This window comes from Nannospalax galili, unplaced genomic scaffold (assembly GCF_000622305.1).
Source record: "Nannospalax galili isolate Female #2095 unplaced genomic scaffold, S.galili_v1.0 scaffold600, whole genome shotgun sequence".
In the NCBI taxonomy this organism is placed as follows: Eukaryota; Metazoa; Chordata; class Mammalia; order Rodentia; family Spalacidae; genus Nannospalax; species Nannospalax galili.
In genome coordinates this window covers 2750904-2759978 of record NW_008348789.1, presented here as the reverse complement: position 1 = coordinate 2759978, position 9075 = coordinate 2750904, and positions in this window count along the sequence as shown.

Genomic DNA, 9075 nt, shown 5'->3' with positions numbered 1-9075 from the left:
TAGGGGCTTTTCTTACTTTAAGGAGCTTACCAGTCTGAATACTGTCAGAAAGCAATGGCCATGAGTTCCTTGAATTAAGCTGCTTTTTGGTTTCTCCACATCTGCCCCAGTCTATGAAAACATTGAAGGCTTTTACTAAGGAATCCCTCACCCGGGATTTGGCGAGTGCTGCTGCTGGGAGGTGCTGTAGCACTGGGGGTGGGTGGTTTCCTGGCCACCCACAAAACTGAAGGGGTGGGGGCCACTCCCCAAGCCATCTTCCACTGGGCCTTTTCAGCTGTCCTAGAGCCAGTTGTGGAGCACAGCCAAAGGTCTTTTGTTTTTCTTTTTTAATGCACATGGCGGCCAAGCTTGCCAGTCGCCAGCCGGGGATCGGTCCCTGCCTGGCTTTCCCATGAGCCCCTGACTGCTTTGAACCTCTGAAGAATACTTCCACACTGCTGAGGAGTGCATGATCAGTGCCTGACTGTCCTTAAGATACACCCTCAGCGGGTGAGGGGGGAGTTCTAGGTGCCTTTATAAGCTTTGGAACACTTGCAATAAGTGAGTCTCTGTATCTAAGACTCCCCTTTGTATCTGAGTGTCCCTGGGTAATGGGAGTGGCATGGGCTGGTGAACAGCATGCTTACTCATCCCCAATCCTCACCTTCCCTGGGGTCGCTAGTGCGAACCCCTGACACATTCTGTTATTATTTTGAAATATTTTCTGTAATAGTTGTCATCCTATTTTCAACCATAATATTTATCATTTGAAAGTTTCAAAAAATGGAACACAAGAAGTTTTGATCTATAGCATCTGTAACAATTCGAACCAACTTCATCTCTGAAATCCTGAGGGAGTAAATGCTTTCACAATTATCAAATAAGGAACCCAAAGCTACACTTTCTTTCATCCCTCACAGACTGGAGTGAGTTCAATGGGCTCAACAGAAGAAGGATAAAAACAGGAAAATGAGAACAAAGAGTTAGGATGCAGATTTTTATTCGCATGCTTTACCATTTTGCCAACAATTTTAAGGAAATTCTAAAATGGTTTATATAAGTCTGTGAGAATTTTAATGATAGGAAGCAATTTATATTGAATCTGGAGAATGATTCAATTTCTCATCTGGGCTTTGATATAGCCTAGTAACCCCTGAACTTCTTCTTTTTAGCCAGATTTCTCAATATGTTTTCAATCTAAACTAAAAAATAGAATACTCTTCTGAGTACAGATATATTCTGAATTTATGGGTTTACATGCTTAACATAATGATTATAATGTTTAGAAGATCTGGTACAAACTACTTTGTGGAAGAAAAAATCTTTCAAAATTATATGAAAATTTAGCTTACAATTTTTAATGGAACAACACTAAAAACTGAAATTCAGTGAACTGTTATTACAATTAAATTAATATTTAAAGCATAGTGATTCTTATTACGAGCTAAACATTAAAATGTGAAAAAGCATTTTTTCCCTTGCCTAGTAATACCTAGAATGTGTTTGTGGTTGCCATTTTGAAAATACCCCAAATACTAGAAATTCACTTTGACTACAAATTTGACAGAGAAAGAGATGTACTTTAAATAACTTTGTTAAAGAAGAATCATCAATGTAAAAGATTAAACTTCTTTTGTTCTTTTTGAATTAAATCTTAAATATCTATCAGTTTTCTGACATAATGGCCAAGGAATTAGAGTCAACATTAAATCGTTTCTGCACCTCAAAGAGCTATGCAATGCTTGAAAAAGATGCCTCCAGAACATCTTATAAACAGACAATATAGTTCCTATTACAGTGGTGCAGAATTACCTTGACATTGTTCTTATGCTGGGACTGTTAAGGAATTTCCTCTAATTTAGGCCTATGCAAGAGTGCTTGGCCAGTGGAATGTAACTGATGTAACCCTGCACTGTGTAAATGTCTTGTCCAAATCATAATGAAGTTTCAGTTCTAAGAATCAAAAAATATTTGGTCTTCGAATCCAGCCAGCTCTAGTGCTGTGGGAAGACCCAGGTTTTCCACAGAGATGTCCATGTCAGGGAGAACTCATAGCTCCACCAGGTTTGCCAGCAAAGTTGACAGCTTGCTCCCATGAAGCATCTCCAAGGTACAGATTGCTAAGGAAAACAAGTTGTCAGTGTTAGAGAGATGGTTCAGCAGTTAAGAGCACTGGCTTCTCTTGCACAGGACCCAAGTTCACTTCCCAGCATGCATATGACAGCTAACAACCATCTGTAACAGTGGCTGCAGGGGATCTGATGCATTTTTCTTTCTTCTATTAAAGTATCTGTTGTTTAATTAGGTTCTTGGTAAGAAGCCTGATCAACCTTGTGCTGCTCTGTACATCCTGGTTTTCTTTTTCTCTAAGTCGAAGATCTTGCCTTTCTGGTGTGGTGGCTTCTGTAGCTGCCGTTTCCTGACTTCGTGAAGTAAGCATCAGCAAGATGCTAGGGGATTTTCACGTTGCTGATACCGACTTTTATGGAAGTGGCCATGACAATTTTCTGGTTGTTCTGCTCAGAAAAGCTAGATGGAGACCAGGAGGACCAGTCTAAGTAGCTAGCCACTCAAGCCAGCTGCTTTAAGAAAACTATACTTCTACCCCTGTGGTACCCAGTGAGGATGATCAGAAAGGGCTCTGAGTGATGCTGGTGTGCTGCTTCCTCACGTGCTGACTTTTTTGATGGCTCCGGAGCTTCTGAGGTACGTCTTCAGTAGAATAATATCAAGGAATTTTGTAAAGCTTAACAGCCATTCTTGTTCCCAAAATGTTTCATTTTGGCTGACCATTAATAATTTTGCACTATAGTAAGGACCTCCCTTTCTTTCTTTTCAACCTTGAATTTAGCAGCTGAGTACTTCCTTCTCTACAGAGCCTTCCTGGAATACAGAGCAGACTCGAGAGTATCTTCTTATTCCTCTAAGGCTCCCCCTTCAACTTTTAAACTTGAGGGTCTCCCTTTTTTGCCTGCACTGGTGCCTGCCCCTGACACCATCACACAAGATGGTCATTGAAAGGCCTGAGAAACCAGACAGAGAGAAGCATCCTGTAGCCCAGAAGGTCTATCTACTCCCTTTTCTAATCTCCCTGAGCATTGCATGGCATGGGTGCCCTTACATACATATAGGCAGTATGCACTGATAAGCATAAAATAATAACAATAAAAATATTTTAAAGAAGTTAATTTTGCTTTAAGTCACAGAGATTCTGGGTGGTTTGCAATAGTACAAGAGAAACTAAATGTTGTTCTGAAAATTTATTTAAGAAAAAATCATAACCTTAAAATCTTGGATTTGACATTATGGTAGTTAAGGGATGCAGTTATTTCTCAAGGTGAATATATTCTACAAATTTCCACCTGCATATTTTTGTACTGCATGAACATTAGTTTCAACATAGTTTAGGTATAAGAAAGATCTTTGTATTAAACAACTTACAAAAAGTCCTGCATATCGTGTGTGTGTGTGTGTGTGAAAATGTATAATTGATATATATCATTGAGATGGTGATGAATCTCAGAGCTACTAACTTTCAAAATTATCATTGATGCATTTAAGCTTTTCTTGGTATTATTTATAAAAAATATCTGTCATGGGACATCATGTTTCATTTTGGCTGAATATTAATAATAAAAGTAGCTAATAATTTGTTTTCATATGGAAAATTTGTATATCACTTATGTTAAAATTACTTTTGGAATACATAACTAAGTGGTTAGAACAACTAAAAGGTAGTTACAAAATCCTACTATATGTTTGTTTACTAAACCACCATGGAACTTTCACGTTTGTTCCTTGATAAAACACAATTTTCAAAATAAAATTCATTATAAATATCTTTTCTTCTATATTCACTATATCTATATCTATAAACATGTTATATGCAGCAAAGAATATAAGTTAAAAATAATTATTTACTATAAATCCATTATTCAGAAATAAAATAACTTGTTTCCCATAAATGATTTCCACTTGATATATAATATATAAATTCAAATTTATTATCAGGAAGCTTATTTTGGCCAGAACTTGTGTACAGCAACATATGCTTTCAAAACAACTGTATACTAAAACCTTAGAGACAATGAAATATCAAGTTCAAATCTGCAACATTGATACTGCAAATATCATTGGAACCAACTTCTTGGTAATGTTTTAGGTTCCTTGTAATCAAAACACACATTTTCAGTTATGCATTTCACTGTTTAAATAATATTTTTGCAACACATTAAATTCTTTCTAATTTTATTCAATTTTTTTAAATTGTTATTAATGCTTCAACATTTTCATAAATATATTTTGATCATGTTCAGTCCCACACCCTCATTGCCACCTGAACTTTCTACTTCATATGCCTGAGCTCATATCCTTTCTTATTATTTTTCTTTTTTTGAAGGTCTATCATGACTAATCTGTGTTCCTCAAATATTCTTGAGAATGGGCCCAACCTTTGGAGTTTAGTGAACATACTAGTCATAACACACCTAAAGAAAAAACTTCTCCCTCTCCAAGTCACTGTCAATTGCCAACAGACCTTCTACTATGGGGTTTCTTGCCCATTTCACCAACCACGCTCGATGTTGTCTGGCTTGGGCTTGCACAGGTTTCTGCGTGCTGTCATAGGAATAGTCAGATCATATGAGTAACTACCCTGAGGTGTCTAGACATCATGGTTTTCCTGTATTTATCTATCATCTCTGGCTTATACAATTTTCACACCCCTTTTTCCACAATGATCTCTTAACCTTGGGAGGAGAAGGTGTGATGATATTCCCATTTAGGACTGAGAAGTCCACAGTTTTTTAGTCTCTGCATGTTGATCAGTCATGGTCATATGCTCCAATCACCATCTGATACAAGACGGAGGTTCTCTGGTGAATGTGGAGAGTTGTGCTCAGCTATGTGTATAAAGATAAGTTATTAGAGGTTGGTTTAACACTATGCCCATCTGTCCAGCCCCTAATTTTCATTTTTATAGAAAAAAAGTATGTGCCAGTCATGGTAGTACACATTTTTAATCACAGTCCCTGGGAGACAGAGGCAGGTGGATCTCTGAGATTGAGGAAAGAATGGGTCTACATAGTGAGTAGCTCCATGTTATCTGGTCTTTAGGGAGGCCTTGCATCAAAAAATGAACCCAAACAAAACAAAATCGAATAAAAACAAAACTACATATGCTATAATCAGTGATAACAGAGATTCAGTTGACTGCAGTGTGCATAATAAATATGTTATTAAATATAGAACAAACGTGAAGAAAACAATCCAGTGCTGACCTGGAAACCTTGTCCTTACTGGCTAGACTCCATAGTGCTGGGAGGTGTATGCATGGTATAAGAAGGAAAAAGTAGCCATCACTCTTATAGGATAAGAACATTCCAAGCTACAATAATGACTGTTTTCGCTACTGGATCCAATGTTGCAACACTAACACTGATGTCATGGGAGTAATAAATGACTTTCTGATTAATTTTAAGCCCCACTTTACAAGATGAAGCCTATACTTGGTATTGTTTCTCAGGGCCAAGAACCTAACTCAGGTCACAGGTCATTGGGTCTTCCTTAATATTATAATTCTGCTAAACAGGTATAGTATTGTCGAACGCCCCCCAAGCCCACCAGGCTTGGGTCTTCAACAAGAAAGGAACTCAGACAGAAGTCTGAAGTTTTCTAAGACTTTTATTACAGAAAGGCAGCTACAGGCAGGAGAGAACTCTCCAGTAGGATCATTCTACTGAGGGGTCCCACAGGTCCTTTTTATCCAGCCCGGAGTTTGGGTTACCTAGGTGAATCTCCCCAACAGAAACAAAAGGGTTACTATAACCAAAAGGGCTACTATAGAGACGGCACGAGGGCCGAACTGAAACTAACTTTCTACAAGACCTGATTTATCATCCAGGTACAGCCTGTCAGCTCTGGCCGCTGAAGCAGAGAGCTCAGAAGCTCTTAAAGTGACACTCTCCTAATTTCCAATGCTTATAGCAAGCATGGCTCCCGACATATTATTAAACTGTCTGCTGTTGATTTGTGTTATATCCATGTATTAGTGCATCTCTCAACTTTCACCAGAGAAGCTTCCTCATGTAGCGGATGGTTACTGACCCAGAGACACAACTTGCCGAAGTGTGGAAACTAAGACCGCAGACTTCGCAGTCCTGAAGGGGAAACTTTTATCATACCCCTCCCTCTCAAGGCTCTTGGATCATTATAGAGAAGGGGGCAAAAAAGATTGTAAAAGTCAGAAGTGGTATATGAGTACAATGAAACTGTGCTGTCTCCTTTAAAGGTATGATGCCTGCAGACAGACCAGACCACACAGGAAGGACCCACACCCAAGAGCATTTGGAGAACACAAATTAGGCTCAATAGGGTGTTAATAAAAGAAAAATGAGGAGCTGGAGAGACGGCCCTGTAGTTAAGAGAATTTGCTGCTTGCAGAAAACCTGGTTTTGGTTCCGAGAACCCACATATTGCTTAACCAGCTTCCAGAACTTCAGTTACAGGGATATGATAACTTCTTCTGACCTCTGTGGTTATTGCATAGCACAGGTACAGTTACATACATGCAGGCAATATAATCATATACATAAAATAAAATAATAAAGGAATCTTTTAATGTAAAGGAGGACATAAAATAGAAGGATTAGTAGGGTAGGTTTGGATACTGAATAAGATCAAAGTACATTATATGAAATTCTCAAAGAATCAATAACAACATTAAATTAAAATAGTAGAAAACCTGAAATAAAGTGAGGATTGGGTAGGGAAGTGGGGGTCTATCTGAGAGGAGATTGCGTAGGGTGTTTAAATATGATCAAACTACATATTGTAAAATTTTCAAAGTATCAGTAGAAATATTATTAAAATATATTGTGTATGTTTGACATGAAATATAATGGGATGTTAATGTGTATGTGATATTTTTAAACATGTTTATACATAATTAAATACACACGTGTAGCAATCATTTGCACCAAAATAGTAAAGGTAGTGATATCCATAAACTTTTCTGACCCTTTCATAATTTTCTTCTCACCCTTTCTAACTTTGTGAAGTTACCAGTGATCTACTGTCTGTCACTGTAGATTCTATATTGATTATAAATTTGGAAATACACCATCAATGACATGCTCACTCTCACATAATTGATTATTTGTAGCCATAGTAATGTCCCACTGTGTTTACTGGTGTGACAGTGTAATTTTAATATAAAATAGAGTACATGAAATTGGGCAGGGGTAGTAATGCAAGGTGTAGATAGGGGACAGTATCTAAGTATTATCAATATATAGAACAAAACTTTGCAAATTTTGATTAAAAAGGAAATTTAAATAAAGGCTAAAGATGTTGAGATAATTTTATATGCATATGTTAGATGTGCATATCTTTTTGAATATGTATATTAAGGCATGCTTTTATTAGGTACTTTATTTAGTTTTCAATTTTGCTTCTTTTATGCATTCTGGATCAAAAGTAATTATTAGAGTTATACATACGCAGATGTTTTGAGTATTGATTCTTAGGGGTTTTTTAAAAATTGCTTCTAATAAACAAATTGAGCTGAGATTTATCTTTCCTAAATCTTATGTTTGTTGACATATACTATTGCAAAACACATTTTTCAGCCATGTTTTCCCATGTTTGTTTTAAAATTTTTACTTTCACATCTAATGTTATGGTGAATTTGAGTCAATTTTAATCTAACTTTTTGGTCTGTAGTGTTTTGTTTGCTTATCGGTCTACAGATGTCTGGTTATCCCAGAATACTGTTTAGTAAATTCTATTTTTCCATGCCTAAATTTCTTTTTACTTCTATAGAAAATCAGTTGTGCAAAAATATATGGGTCTGTGTATGTTCTTTCAGCATCTACTCTTAAGCGCTAGATGAGCATTTTGGAAATAACATGCTGTCTTGATTATTGCAGCTGCACAGTAAATTGAGATTTCAAGCAGGAAAAAACTTTCAAATTGCTGCTTTTCCAAATTATCTCAGCTAGTCCAGATGATTTGAATTTTCTTAGTAATTTTAGCATCACTTTCAGATTTTATTATAAAAATATGTAAGATTTTGAAAGATATTTCATTCAGTCTCTACAACAACTTAAGAATTATTTTCTGGAAAATATTGAGTTTTTTGCTTACTGTATTAAATGGATCCTTTTCAAATCTTTTAATTGAATTTTTGTGCATTTCATAAAAACATCTTAATTATCTTTATACCCCCCTCCGGACCCTGCCCCACCAGATTTCATGTATTCTGTCATATAAGTTAAGGTCTATCCAGTCAAGTTACTGTTAAATACATCTTTTTATTATAGATTCTGGTTTCTTTAGAACTGTATCATTTTATATGTATATGCAAAATTTTGCATATATATGGAGAAGAGGGACAGAGTAGAGACAGACAGAGAGGTGTCTCTCTCTTTCTATATATATATATACACTGTGTCCTGTGCTTTGGCAAACCATATGTCCCACTTCTCTAGTGATGTGTGTATGTATTTTTTGTTTTGCTTATGATATAATATATACACATATATATGTATGCATGTGTATGTGATATGCTCAGGTATATAGAAAAGTTTGCTTTTCCTTTTAAATTTGCATGTTGGTAAGGTTGTTTTTTCATTTTAAACATTATTTTATTTATGATTTTTATTTATTTTTTATGTGTATGAGTGTATTTTCTCCATGAAGGTAGGTGCACCCCTGTCATGCTATGCCCCCAGAGGTCAGAAGAAAGTGTGAGATCCCCTGGAACTGGAGTTACAGATGGATGATAGCCACCATGTAGTCCCAGATCCTCCGCAATAGCAGCCAGTGCTCTTAACCACTGAAGCATCTCTCCGGGCCCTTATTTTTGTCGTTTTTATTGTTGTCTCACAGCACTCAGCAGACGCTGAAGTTCAATGATTAATCAAGTGAAGAGAGCAGATAATCGTTTGTGCTCTAACACGTGGAAATGTAAATCAGTCTTTCCTTTTAAAAAACCTATTGAACCGGGTGTGGTGGCACATGCCTTTAATCCCAGCACTTGGGAGGGAGAGGCAGGTGGATCTTTGTGAGTTTGAGGCCAGCCTGGTCTACATA